Here is a 16,005-nt window from a genome sequence, read left to right as displayed (position 1 = left end):
TTTTATTTATTTATTTTTGTCTCAAAAAAGGATTTTGGTAAGTAATTTATTATCTGTTAATAAAATTTAAGTTGTAAGAGATAGCACCTTCCAATACATTACTTAACCACCACATTTATCTAGTTATTTATGCGAGATCACAGCGCATTTAAATATCGGCAATAACAAAATAAATAAAAGCGCTGTTATCATCATCGCCCTTGTCTTAAAAAAATAACAAAACGGCCGGGCGCCCAAAGATTCCCGCGTCGTTAAACTGCAAATGGTCAATATAGCGCCGACAAAGAAAAACATAGTTGATGATGGCTCTTTAAAGACAGAACGTCGTATTTTAAATTTAAAGGTGTCATCGTATAGGCGAGAAAAAGTGGTCACAATAATTTATTCATTTAATAAATACTTTTGTCATATATTTTGAAATAACGCCAGAAAAAAAATAAAATGATTTTGCCAAATTTCAGTTTTTTGCAAAATTTAGGAAGTATTTAGATTTTATTATAAAAGGACACTATATTGCTCAACTTTCCTCTAATTGACCACCTCTATTGACGTCCTGTATAACCGTGATGCGGGATCTTTAAACAAAATGTTTTTTTTTGTTACTAGGTATCTTTTTATAGTTTTAAGTATAGTTCTAACAACTGGTAATTGAGAATTTTCCTGTGTCGCTTAAAACTTAAAATGTGGCCTATTTTCTATTTCTATTAACATCCTCACTCACAACCCCTTACTTTACAGATCTCACTAGGCTGCACAATTTTTCAGATATTGAATCACATGACAAAATGGGTTACTTTTTACAAAAAATTATTGATCAAGAAGTTATATTACCATCGGTATTAAGTCTTATGAATTATTTAAATTATTCTTTATAATATTTACGTGAAACCTACTTATATCTTAAAATTTGTTCCACATATTTTTTGTATATTAGTTTTTAGTTAATTAAGTGCAACGGGCTTTTTATTTAAAAACTTGACCCTCTTGAACACAAAATGAAGGAAACATAATGTTTGTTGGAATTATAACTTGTATTAAACTTTTTTGGTAATTTTGTAAAAATAGCTTTTTATATATATTTTTGTATTAATTTTTGTCTCAAAAACATATTTTGGTAAGTAATTATTTGTTTATAAAATTTAACTTTTAAGAAATTTCAATATGCCTCCACCCTTAAGTATATCACTTATCACTTGACCACTACATAAATGACACCGTGTTGTATGTTTAAAAAAAAATAATAAAAACATAGTTGGCAGCATCATCCCATATCTTAAAAAAATATCCAACACGGCCGCGTAACCGGAGATTCCATCGTCGTTGAAAACCTGACTCAAAGAAGCCAAAAAGCCAGGTCCACGCAGCTAAAATAAATCGTTCCTAGATTTGACGCTTTGCGGCAGCACCACACGGTGCACGAAACTGAACGGCAATCCGATAGTCGACCGGGTACACTTTTTAACACAGGATTGCGTATCTTCCCAAATATTCAATCAACGATAATACTATGCAGCGTTATTTTTAAATGCGTTTTTCTCGAAAATGGTAATTCCTAGCGTTATTGACCAAGAGGTACTTTTTTACGTAAAAAGCTTTATCTTTTTAAAATTTAAAGAAAAAAAAACAAAAACTTTGCAAACAATTTTTTTTAAAATATTTTTTTAGGCTCACCCCCTAAATGATACGCACCTGACTAAATAAAGAAAATTATGAAATGACAACTAAATTCAGCATATTAAAATTGGGAGAATACCAAAATTTAAAATTTTTATATTTACCCGTTTCGAAAATAAGTGGAAAAAACCATCTTCAGGTGCCCCCTTTAAAAGGGGCGTAGCTCCCTTGGGGAGCGTTTGCCGATATATGTTTATAGGAAAAAGTGAGGTTATTTTTGACCAAAGAATACAGGGTTCGCGTTTCGTCCACTAATTTTGGGACACCCTGTATAAATCGATATTCTTGCAAGGGATAGTGCGCTAACTTTTAAAAACTACTGCGCTAGATATAAGTTCTCTGCGCTAGCATTTTGAGAAAAAAAATCCAACTGGGAGGGGCGGATAGGTCCAACTTAATTGACCTCCGCTTCTGCGTGCATCTTGGTCAGAGATTTATGTAAATATTTGTATTTTTTAGTTTGGTTCTGCTGGTATAACAAGCTGATGTGTTTCCTCTTGCTTTTGTCGCAATATTAAACACCCTGTAGAGTAGTTTTGTTTAAGATAATTTTTTGCAAACCCTTGTTATTGAGAATATTTAACGAAATACTAGGAATATTCGTCAAAGAAAAAAATCTTACTCGGAGGCAGATTTGTCAACCAGGGTCCAGTAACTGCGAAAATAATGATAATAAACGGCTTTTTATTAAACTCAGCGAAGGGCAGCCAGGGCTGTTTGCTTAACCGAGCATATAGAAATCAGCAATACATAACATTATAAATTACATGGTATAAAGTCCTAATTAGTAACAATAATTATGATAATAAGAAATCTTGAGTTTAGTTGTGGGATGGGATCGAAGGAATAAAAACAAACGTCACTTTATGTACTGGCCAACGTTTCGCAATAATTTTATTGCTTCATCAGGGCCCTAAGGTAACAAAAAGACACAATAAAAAAGGATTATTATATATAAACAAAATTTAACTTTTTGGGGTTATGTTGATACCACCAAAAAAGAAAAAAACAGAAAAACAAAAAAAAAAAAACAACAAAATCTTAGATTTGAAATAAAAAAATTACACAACAAAAAAAAAATTATAAAATTGCTTACATAACAGTGTGATTTTGCTTGTCATAAAAAATCATGTTTACAGGACACACAGGTAACATAGATATAAAATATTGTTTTTTTAACAAAAACGGTTTAAATTGATGGGTTGTATCACAGACAGTTGCTTTAAAATTGATTCTACGGTGTACAATAATAATTTAGCATCTAGCCAGAAAAACCGGGTATGCGAGAACACAATAGACGCATTCTTTTTAGTGATAAGAACCAAAACAGTCACCAAAAGTTTACATTTTGATTTGATCTATTAGATTAAAATAAGAGGAACTTAGATTGTCTATATCCGTTCTTTTATTTACCGCATTATTATGTTTTTTTATGTTTATCATTTCGGCTAGAAGTCTCTTTTTAAAAAGCTGCTGTTGGCCCATAATTGTAGTCTTGCCAAAATTAAAATTGTGTCCTGTATTCATTTTGTGCTCAGCTAAAGCAGTAGGGTTTTTTTTAAGGGTTAAATTCCTACAATCATACTCATGTTCGTATAGGCGCTGCCTCAAATATCTACCCGTCTGACCAATGTAACACACATCACACCCAGAGCAAGGTATTTTATAAATAATGTTAGAATGTAAATCAAAGGCGTCTTTAGTTTTAAGCTTCGTAAAGAAATGTTTTCTTACCGAGTTTTCACTTCTTTCTGAGATTTTAATAACATCAGATTTTGATTGTATGGTCTTTTTAATTTTATGAGAAAGTGTGTTAATGTAAGGAATCTTGAAATAAGCCAATTGATTATTTTCATTGTTTCGTGTAATATTTTGAGTAATGTTCTCGGTGTCGTTAATTATTTTTTTAATAATTGATAGGGGGTAGTTGTTTTTCTTTAAAATTGTCTGAACATAATGAAGGTTTTTTTTATGATATTCTGGACTAGAAAGTCTCAAGCACCGATGTTTTAAGTTTTTTATTACATTTATTTTGTGTGTCATAGGAATTTAAAATGCGTTCTGAAAAAGTTGGTTTTTGATACCAATCTGTTTTTATGGTACCATCTGTGGATCTTATGACTTTAACATCCAAAAATGGAAGACTACAGTTAATTTCTTGTTCGATAGTGAATTGTAAACGTGGATGGAAACTATTGAAGACTGATAGAATTTCGTTTTATTTTTTATTTGGAATTGCCGTGATTATGTCATCAACGTACCTACAGAAAAAAGGTACATTAAAAGATAGTTCAGAAATACACTGATCTTGTAGTTGTGCCATTACAATGTCTGAGCATATTGGGGACATGCAGTTTCCCATTCCTAGGCCAAAAATTTGGGTATAGAAATTTTCACCATGTTGGAAATAATTATTCTCAATACAAAAATTAAAAAGAAAAACAACTGTTTCAAGGTCTAGCGATGTATTAGGCCGGATAAGATGCCACTTTTGGGTGATTATATCAGTTACTAGGTCCACCGGTATATTAGTAAATAAAGAAACAACATCCAACGATACAAGAATATAACCTTCAGGGACTGTTTGCTCTTTAATGTAATTAGCGAAATCAAAAGAATTTTTCACATATCGTTCATCTTTTATAAAAAAATGTTGTAAAATGTTGGACAAAAGTTTTGTTAAATTGTAAAGAGGGGAACCAGTAAAAGAGACTATGGGTCGTAGTGGTGTCCCCAATTTATGAATTTTTGGTAAAAAATAGATTTTGGGAGCGACACCATTATTAATTTTTAACCATTTTTGTTGTTCAATCGATATCATTTTTTATCAAAAAGTTGTGATATAATTTTGTTAGTTTTACTTTGAATGTTCATGGTAGGATTTTTATTTAATTTTTTATAAGTTTCAGTATCATTGAGAGCATTAACTTCCTTTGGTCAAAGTCATACTTGTTTCGTGATTACAAGCTCTTTATGGTTACGTATAAATTGTATAGTTTTACTTGTACTTTTGTTGAAATTATTGTTAGTATTTTTGCAAAATTTGTTTGACTTAATATGGTTTGTAATAATATTTATACACGTATTACGTAAGTCAATCCTAGTTGGTTCATCAAATTTTTCAAAAATGTATTCAATGTCTATGATCAGCTGTTCGATTGGCACTTTGTTAGTGGGGTAAGGAAGATTAAATTTATCTCCTAAACTTAATAGGTATTTTACATCATTCGGAATGTCTATATTTGTTAAATTGATAATCCATTTATCATTAACATTGTAACTGGACATGCAACTATCATTACGTTGTTTGCTAAGTAAAGATTTGAACTTTTTTATTTGATTATTTTTTAATTTATTGCAAGTGATATTAAAAAAACGATCTTGAAAATTGCAGAAAGTTTGGAACATTTCATTAGAAATATTACCATGCACTGTATTTTTTAAAGTATTAATTGATTGTTTAATTTTATTGCATTTCCAGTGCCTATTCACCTATCACTAAAAAGAATGCGTCTATTGTGTTCTCGCATACCCGGTTTTTCTGGCTAGATGCTAAATTATTATTGTACACCGTAGAATCAATTTTAAAGCAACTGTCTGTGATACAACCCATCAATTTAAACCGTTTTTGTTAAAAAAACAATATTTTATATATTCTATGTTACCTGTGTGTCCTGTAAACATGATTTTTTATGACAAGCAAAATCACACTGTTATGTAAGCAATTTTATCATTTTTTTTTTGTTGTGTAATTTTTTTATTTCAAATCTAAGATTTTGTTGTTTTTTTTTTTTGTTTTTCTGTTTTTTTCTTTTTTGGTGGTATCAACATAACCCCAAAAAGTTAAATTTTGTTTATATATAATAATCCTTTTTTATTGTGTCTTTTTGTTACCTTAGGGCCCTGATGAAGCAATAAAATTATTGCGAAACGTTGGCCAGTACATAAAGTGACGTTTGTTTTTATTCCTTCGATCCCATCCCACAACTAAACTCAAGATTTCAAACCTATAGGATCGCAACTAGAAATTATTGATGAGAAATATATATTTACCCAACATACACTCTTTTATGTTCTTCTTAAAACTTGACAAACAACAATTTTTAAAGTTGAAGAAGTAGTCCATACTTGCAGTGGAGTTAATATGAGGTAACTAAAAATGCTTCGGACATCGTCCACTAAATTTATTTAAAAATGATTAATCCTACATGTTTCGGACATATAACATGTCCATCATCAAGGATACAACTTGAGGGTTTTTGTCAATACATATTTAAGCTATAGTGCCTCCGGCAAGGTTAAAAACAACTAACAAAGAATAAAAATGGCATCTACAATAATGATAAAAAAGATTAAGATGCATGATAAAGGGACTAAAACTGGATCTACACAAACATTAAACATCACATGATTACAACACTACGATAATTGTAGTGTTGTAATCATGTGATTTTAATTGAAATTAGGGTATTTTGACGTGTTATACGATCGTGAGTGGAGAATCTAAAAGTTAAAAGTAGTTTAAGTTTGAGTACGTCAACGAACGGCAACGCTGCAACATGTTTGTTTACAAGTGTCGTAAATATTAGTGATTTTATAAGTGAAAAGTGATTAAAAAATTAATAAAAGAACAGTGACCAGAACAATAAGTCATCATATTGTGTTTACAACTAAAGGTGACGAGTTACGTTCAAATAAACTCCCATAATTACAGTCACAACAGCTGCCTGCTGCTGGAAGTAGTGTGCGGGCAAGCCGCGACGTTGCCGGCTTGGAGCGCATATTATTCTTGAGTAAGTAGAAAAGTCAGAGGAGATGGCGGAAGACTGCGGAATTTGTAAAAAATTAGTAGGGGATAGTGAACAAGCTCTTTGCTGTGATGCATGTGAAAAATGGAGTCACAGAACTTGTTTAAACATGTCAAAAACTACATATAAGCGATTTGAAAAAAATCCTGATACCGAGTGGATATGCGAAAATTGTAAAAAAAAAAGCAAAATACTACGAAAAAAGATGATTACACAATCAGTGATATTATGGCAAAACTAAACGAAATGGACCAAAAATACAATAAATTATTCAAAAAATATGAGGAACAGATAATGATAAACGAAAAGCTTCAAGAGGAGATTCAGGACATTAAAAAGCAACTTAATAATACTGAACAACGAGAATTAAATAACAATATTATAATTCAAGGTATTCCTTACAAAGAAAATGAAGATTTAGATGCAATAGTTGACAAGTTGGAAACGAAACTAAAAATTATAAAAATACCAAATACCATACATAAAATATACAGGTTGGGAGTTCGTAAGGATAACAAAATATTACCAATAAGAGTAAATTTTCGCACTGAAGAGGACAAAAAGAGATGGATGACGGCAAAAAAACAAAAAACACTTACAACTGATGATATTGGAGGATATGGAGATAAATGTGAAACTATATATGTAAACCATGACTTAACAAAATATAATCTGGATCTTTTTCAAAAGGCGAGGCAATACAAACAAGATAATAACTACAAGTACTTGTGGATAAATAATGGTAAAATTCTTTTACGTAAGGATGATAATAGCAAGGTTGTATTGTTGGAAAGTCTTAAGGATCTAAAAAACTAAATAAACCTCTAAATAGTCTTAAAATAATTTATTACAATGTTCAAAGTTTACGAAATAAGTTTGACGAGTTTCAAGCTCACATGAAGAGTGTTTCTAGTGATATAGTGGTTCTTGTGGAAACGTGGCTGTACCCTAATGAGACACAGTTCTTTGATGTGAATGGATACAATGCAGTGCACTCCTGTAGAGAAACCAGGGGTGGTGGTGCAAGTATTTATATAAAGGAAAATTTGCAGTTTAATAAAATCGACTGTAGTAATTTAAGTGACCCCTATAACTGGATTTGTATAGAGTTAGGTAAACTACTAAAAATAAGTGCAGTATATAGACCGCCGTGTCTTCCAGGTAATGAGTTCCTAAATAAGCTTGAATCTGTGATAACTAAACACAAAGTAAACCACATTATATTAGGCGATATGAATATTAATCTCTTAGAACAAGAATCTTTAAACACAAAAAATTATAAAAATTTGTTAGCGTTAAATAATTTTTGCATTGTCAATAAAATTAGTTTTGTGAATGCTACCCGAATATCACACACTAAAACTATAATAGATCATGTGATTTGCTCTACCAATAAAAAAAATGAATGTGATATTAAAGTTGAGGAAAATTCTCTATCCGATCATAGGTTAATTAGTTTAGAAGTAACAGAATCTATAACAAGGTTTAAACCAAAAATATATATTCAACATCCTATTCTAAATATACAGAAATATAAACAAAATATACAAAATAAAATTGCAAGTGTAAATATTGACTGTTTTCAAGACTTGATTAAGTTTATTTCAAATTGTAAACAAGAATCAACTACTATTAAAAATATTAAATGTCATAAAAGTAATGAATGGATTACACCAGACCTATTAATCCTATTAAAAGAAAAAGAAAGACTCTATAAAAAACACAAAAAATATCCAAAGGATGACTTATTTAAAATTGAATTTATAAGACAGAAAAATTTTGTAAATAATAAAATAAAAGTATTAAAAAATCTTTATTTTAAGAATAAATGGGCTCAGGCTGGAAAAAATCCAAAAAAACAATGGAATCTAATAAATAAATTTATAAATAAGTCAGGCGAAAATATAAATATTAATCAAATCGAAATAAATGGAGTACTGATAAGTGATAGTAAAGGTATCGCAAATAGCTTAAATAAATATTTTACAGAGATAGGTACGACTATAGTCAGGGATGTACAGAACCAAACGGGGCACTTAAATAATATTCAAGAATTTTATGAAGTTGAGTGTGGTCATAATGCATTTTTAGAACCTACAGATCATAACGAATTAAATGGCATAATACTAAACCTGAACAAAAATGCAGCACCAGGCCATGATAATATCGGAGTGCTTGATTTAATCAATATAAAAGATCATGTGATGTATATATTGGTAAAACTTGTAAATAGGGCTCTTGTTACTGGTGAATTTCCATCAGAACTAAAAATATCCAAAGTCTGTCCAATATATAAATCAGGATCTAAAACTCAACAAACTAACTATAGACCAATTTCCATAATTAGTGTATTTTCCAAAATTCTAGAAACAGTTATGAAAAAGCGAATAACATCATTTGTTGAAAAATATATCTCATATGATTGTTATCAGTATGGCTTTCTTAAAAATAGTAGTACTCTGAGTGCCACCGTTGATCTGCTCAACTATATCTCAACCAATCTGGACAATGGTAAAATTGTATTAGCAATTTTTGTAGATTTGAGAAAAGCCTTTGATGTAGTAAATCATACTATTTTATTAGATAAATTAGAAAAAATGGGGTTTAGGGGGGTTGTACTTGCCTTGATTAGGTCGTACCTATTAAACAGAAAGCAATATGTGCATCTAAACGAACAGAAAAGTGAAATTCTGACATGTAACTGTGGCGTACCCCAAGGATCTGTTCTGGGGCCATTGCTATATGCACTATTTGTCCTTAGTTTGAGGTTAGCAGGTTTGGTTGCCCAGTATTTTACATTTGCAGATGACACTGCTCATTTGTATTCAGACAATGACTTAGATGTTTTAGCTAATCAGGCAAATAACGATCTATTTAAATATAGTCAATGGCTGCTCCAAAATAACTTAAAAATTAATTTAGATAAAACGAAGTACATATTGTTTAAACAAAAAAATAAAAAAATAAATCAAATAAATATATCTCTAAATAATGTTACACTAGAACAAGTAAGTAGTATAAAGTACTTGGGTCTCATACTGGACGAAAAACTTGGCTGGAATCCTCATATTGAACATGTTTATGACAAACTTATACCTTTTATGGGAGCACTCTACCGCTGTAAGGATTTTCTCAGTATTTCAGCTAAGTATCAAATATATAATGCGTATATTTTGTCTGTACTAAGATATCTTATTCCGGTGTGGGGCACATGTCCAAATACTAACTTTCAAAAAATTAAAATCTTGCAAAATAAAATACTTAAAATCCTTTTCGATCTTGACTACTTTATGCACACGAATGATTTATATAAAAAGCTAAAAATATTGCCCATTGGAAAAATTTGCGAGTTGGAGCAGGCCAAATTAATTTTTAAGATTTTACATAGACTACAAAAGTCCAATCACACGATTGTATACTCAAATGACATACATTCATATGAATTAAGAAATAATAATGTTAGACTAAATAATGCGAGAACCAATATAGCTCTGAGAAATCCTATTGATGAAGCTTCACAGGTATTTAATTCTTTGCCTTCTGAAATTAAGCAAGAGACCTCTTACTACAGATTTATTAAGAAGCTCAAGATCATTGTTAGTCAATATGAGGATTGATTTTTGAATGTTTAGGTGTTATCAAAATTAATGTAATGGTTGTAAACAAAGCTACACGTGTTGCGGTTTAGTTATTAATGAAACTCTGGTACCAATGCTATAAATGCATTGTTTAAGATTTTATCATTTATATTAGCTTTTAAAATCTGTATTAATTTTTATATAAATTCGTGTATTAATTTTTAATTTTTATATAAAATTGTAATATCTTGTATGTAACTGATGGCTAATAAATGACGTTTTCAAAAAAAAAAAAAAAAACGCAAACGCTCTCTAAGATACTAAGGCGTTCCACTACAAAAGATTTCGTGAAAAAAGCATGCAAAGTGCCACTGTCTCTTGATCCTGCATAATTAACCACTTCAGTATAGGTAACTTGTATCTGACGTGATCACGGGCCCTTAAATTGTAAATAAAACTTATACATGAATTCTGCAAGCATTGTAATCTTTTTTTTTGATGTTACATCCAGAGCACAAAATTACAATATGCAGTATGAGAGAGAACCAAGGTTTCGCATTAAACCTTTCTAAACGGTAGTTCGAGTATATCTTTACTCTTGTACAGATTCCGCAATGACATATATGATCCTTGCCAACTGGCTGTGAAATCGTAACTTAGAATCAATAATAATGCCGAGATTCTTACATTTACTTACGATCGGAATTGGAATTTGGGATACATGAATAGCCAAATTATTCGTTGCTCACCCATGATCCGGATCAAAGTATATTACGACTGACTTCGACGGATTCTGTCGCAACCCACCATTTTTTAATCCAACCGAGTCCCTCATTAGTTCACATGTCATGTTGTGTATGACATTGACCTTCAAAAAGTCGGTGTGTGTGGTGCGGTATAGTGGAAGGAAGAGTTTTAGGACCTTACTTTTATGATGACACTCTCAATGGGACTTTCTTTAAAATGATCTTATCCCCGCTCTGATAACTTTGATCCGGATTTTGAAGAAACCGACATGCACCAACGTGATCTTTTTTTTTCAGCAAGATGGAGCCCCGCCACACTATGCTTTACCCGTTCGCAATTATCTAGGTGAAGCTTTTCCAAATCGTTGGATAGGTACACCAGGGTTCATTGTATGGCCGCATCCAAATCGCCAGATTTAACTCTCCTCGATTACTTTTTATGGGAATATTTAAAAAGTATGAAAAGTATAAAGTGTATGTCACTAAATCAGCGAGTTTAGAAGATTTAAAAGAACAAATACGCCAGGACATTAGAAATATTACTCCAGATGTCGCTGACAACGTTCAAAAAGAATTTTTAAATCGCCTTGGTTATTGTCACCGTTAACATAATTAACGGTGCTCAATTCGAACATTTAATTTAGATAGGTATTTCTTTAATTTTACATTTTATCATCATTTTTCTTCAGAATTAAAAAATGGTGGTTTCCATTTAAAAAAGATACTGATAACGTCATATCTTTTTTTGAATCACCCTGTATATTTAATTTCCACGTAGAAAAACCCTAAACCCAATATTAAAATCGACGGGTTCGGGCATTTTTTTCAGAAACGGTCCATTTCATTTTTATTCAATTTATCCGCTACTTTACGGATGTACTGTATATTTCGGTGTCATCCGCGTGTCGTTGAACCATACAATCGACAATAGAATCCATATCACAAGTGTAAACCCAATAAACACATATTCGTTTTTAAAACGTTTAAAATGACGAAACACCAAAATTTAAAAGCGTTAATAATAACGTACAATCAACCCAAAAATGTCGCGCATATAAACGTTGTACGAAACGTGTAAAGTGAAACGTTGAGAATAAGTGTACATTGATGATATATTGTAACTATCTTTTGGTTTAAATAAACGTAAAAAAGACGTTTATATTGGATTATAAATAACGTGTAAAATGATCAATAAGAACACGTTTTTCTAACGTAATTTCTATTTTGTAATTATTCCTAAAAAAAAACGTTTCAGCAACTTAATTGAAAAACCTCAGTTAGACGTTTTTAGCTATTGTTTGAAATACGTATGCATAATTGCTGCCAGACATAATTAGTTTTGGTCACCTGTTAAAAAAACTGCTTTCCACCTGACGAAAAGTAAATAGCAGGTAGGCACATAGTTGTAACTAGTAGAAAGCAGGTTTTTTGACAGGTTACCAAAACCAATAATGTCTGATGATGACTATACATATACATAATATATACACGACACGTAGATACTGATGGTAATACTTTTGATAAAAAAAACATATGACAGTAGTTAGTATAATATATAACTTATCAGAAATGGTAATGGTGGTCTTTTGAAGTATAGGTATACAAAAAGAATATAATGATTTAAACTTTAGACACCTACCCATAAATGAAAATAAAAATAATATAATTTTTACTTTATATTCTGTTAACTAGTGTATTTTATTGGATTTGAATTTTAGAAATTAATATAGTGTTAGTGTTAAAAAATCAACTTCTGAAATCTTAAGATTGGAGGGGTAGTGGTAAGATGAAATTAAAAACATTAGTTTTAATTTTATTAACAAAAACTTTATTTAAAAATCAAAAATATTAACATTCTTTAAATAAGTCGCAACTAAACCAATTTATACCAAAAGAAATGGTAAATATTTTAATGTATATCTACACAAACGTAAACATTAATCTAAGAATAAAAAAATATTAACATTACTCAAATTAAGTTCAACTGAAATAATGTTTAACAAAAAACTGTTAGAATAACGTATTTTATATTATAAAATATTTAATTTTTCTGGAAGGAAGCAAAATTTGGATGCCTATACCTATATAAAAAACATTGTTTACAACATAAAATCCAATAGAAATATTATACAGGGTATCCGATTTAAAATAATATATTTTGATATGCCTGCCGACCAGATGAGACCCTGTAAATTCAAAAATAAGATCAAGATCACTTTTGTGTATTTTTTAGTCTTAGAATTAAATCTACTTTCCGCTCCCAAAATTTAGATTAAGAGGTGTAAAATCTCTCTATTGACTAATTTTGGCATGCACTAATAATAACTTACCTTTATTGGCAAACGAAGAACTGCTAGTAGAAACACAATAATTGCACAAATAATACAAACTCCAGAAAATATAATATGAACAAAACACTCACCCTGTGTCGTTTCTTTGACGATTTGCTTACTTATAGTTATGATGCAATGCGTCAGCATCGTAAACATCCTCTTTACCCAAATTTTCTTAGACCAATCAAAGCGAAGGGTTTATGTTTGTAAAGCGTAGTGTTTTATATACGTGTAAAAGACGTTTAATGTTGTCGTTATTTAAACGCATTAAAAAAACGTTATTATAACAGTAATAATATAATACCCATGGTCATTTCGATACAATGCAAATAATTTCTACTAAAGTTTTGTTTTGTTTATATCTTTTTAGGCAAATATCTACTTTTAAATTTTTTTCGACAATTTGTTATGCAATGGATAGTAAAAATTTTCTTTATTCCAATTTTCTAGAGTATCTGTTTTTAAAGCGTAGTTTTTTTTATTCGTGTAAAAGACGTTTAATTTGGTTGTTATTTAAACTGATGAAATAAGGTTATTTTTTAGTGTCTTTTATACATGTAAAAGACATTTAAATTGGCTGTTATTTAAACCAATAAAATAACGTTATTTTAACAGTATATAATATCCATGGTTATTCAGATAGGTTACAATGCAAATAAATACTCTTTCATTCGTTTGTTTACAAATTTTTAAGCAAATAAAATAATTTTTAGATTTTTTTAATATTCATTTAAAACTTATACAATTATTGCACTTAAAGAATGTTCAGCTTTGCAGGCAGCTTAGAGTTTAAAGTAGAATTGATAGGTAATATATATGAGTTAGCATTATTAACATCTTTATTAACACATTTTTTTCGTCGAACTTTATCTACATATTATTTAAACGCAATTTATAGTCACCAAAAAAGAAGAAACATAAGTACCAAGATAATATAATGAATTTCCTATTTTACAATAATGTTTATAGAATAAAAAATATCTCAATTAATAAAATTCTTTAACGTTTAAAAAACATTTAAGATGATAGAAGAAATAAAGTTATAAAAATCTGTTATTAAAACGTTATAAAAATATTAAATTTTATTTTGGTGTGTATTCAACGCCCTTTTAACGTTAACTTATACCGTTTTATTTTACACCAAAATTCAATGGTTAAACTTTCAACCTAAAATGTCCTAACACCAATTATCAACGTATGACACGTTGAAAAAATGTTAAATAAACGTGTATGTGTTTACTGGGAATAACAAAGAGCAAGGATGCGAAAATTGATCCCTGTGGCACGCCTTTAGTCAAAGGCCTCAAAGATGAGTCCCCATCCTCAAAACCCACTGACTGAGTTCTACCTAATAGGTAGCTCCTAGAAAAACGAATGGACGAAAGGAAAAATTCCAAAGAACTCCACTTAGCGCACAGAAGCTTGTGATCTAGCGTGTCAAAACCCTTGCTGTAATCAAGCAGATGCAACATAAAGATAAATTAGCAAGGAAGAACTTCTTTAAATATTTTTAATAATAAACTTAATAACAAAGTCAAGGGAATCCTGAGGATGAATTTCAGTGTAAAAACGTGGTCGCACATTAAATATTTTTAGATACGTTAGCGATTTAATTCCGAACATTCCCCAAAAACTTGAATAAATGTGAATCAGTCAAGCATGTCATTGTCATTTTTTTTTTCCCATAAAAAACATTAATTTAATGTATTCAATTCCTATTAAGTTCTGATGCAATTTATTAACAATATAATGACCACTTATTTCTTAAGACCAACGCTAAACCGAGACCGGGACTCGAAAGAAATTGTAAAAAAACTCGATGATCAACAAAAATCGGTCAGCGGAGCCGGAGATTTCGACTGCAACGCGTGTTTAGAACCAGATGGATCCCCGATAGACTCGTCGAATGAACGAACTCTACGCAAACAAGAATTAAACAACAAGACACTTTTCAAATCGTTGGATGCTGAAATAGCCGAGTCCAAACAGGACATACGGTATCTGCAAGGTCACATTTACAGTGCGGAAGAGGTACTACCGCGACGCTGGGAAACTTGCGAAAAACTGAAGAATATTTGCAAAAAACAAACGGAAAAGATTGTATCGGAAATCACCAAATGCGAGAAGCGAAACGACTGGTTCGACAAGGAAATCGAAGCGTTGGACGCTCGGTTGAAATCGTGGCAGGAGGTGATCGATCGAGCCAAGGCGGTGCAGATTGTCGAAACCGATTTTGATGAATGACACGCGTATCTCGAGCTTTCTTTTAAAATTTCTTGTGACTATTGTTATATGAAAGAAATATAGTCTTAAATTACTTTTAACACCAATTTATTCACACAAAAAAAAAATCAAATTTATACAAGATAAAAATTAACTTATTACTACATAGGTACCGGGTGTCCCATTAATAGATACGTTTAACGTTAAGAACGTAATAACGTTTTCTAAAAATGACAAAAAGTTCATGTGAATTTTGCCAAATAAGGTTCAAAAAATATCCATTCATGGGACACCTGGTCTGTAAAAATCAAATAAACAATGACATGCATAAACTATCGGACATAAGTAGATAAACTTTTTAAAATTCCTTATATTGTAAAAACCTTCAGTATTTAAATTACTATTTCCTAAAAATATTGTCGCTCTAGTTAGATCGCCCAGTAGTACTTAGTCAGTGGCATTAATAGTATTATATATTATATTGTAGTATTGTATATTAATAGTCCTATGGTTGGAACCTTTGGCGTGACACTCAAATTACGAGACAGTTTTACCACTAACCAAAACTCTTTATTTTTACTCTCGAGACGTGTTTCGCTAACAATGTTTGCATCTTCGGGAGAAGATTAAAACTATAATATAA

The sequence above is a fragment of the Anthonomus grandis genome, chromosome 8 (genome assembly GCF_022605725.1).
Source record: "Anthonomus grandis grandis chromosome 8, icAntGran1.3, whole genome shotgun sequence".
NCBI classification, from domain to species: domain Eukaryota; kingdom Metazoa; phylum Arthropoda; class Insecta; order Coleoptera; family Curculionidae; genus Anthonomus; species Anthonomus grandis.
This window is presented reverse-complemented; position numbering follows the sequence as displayed.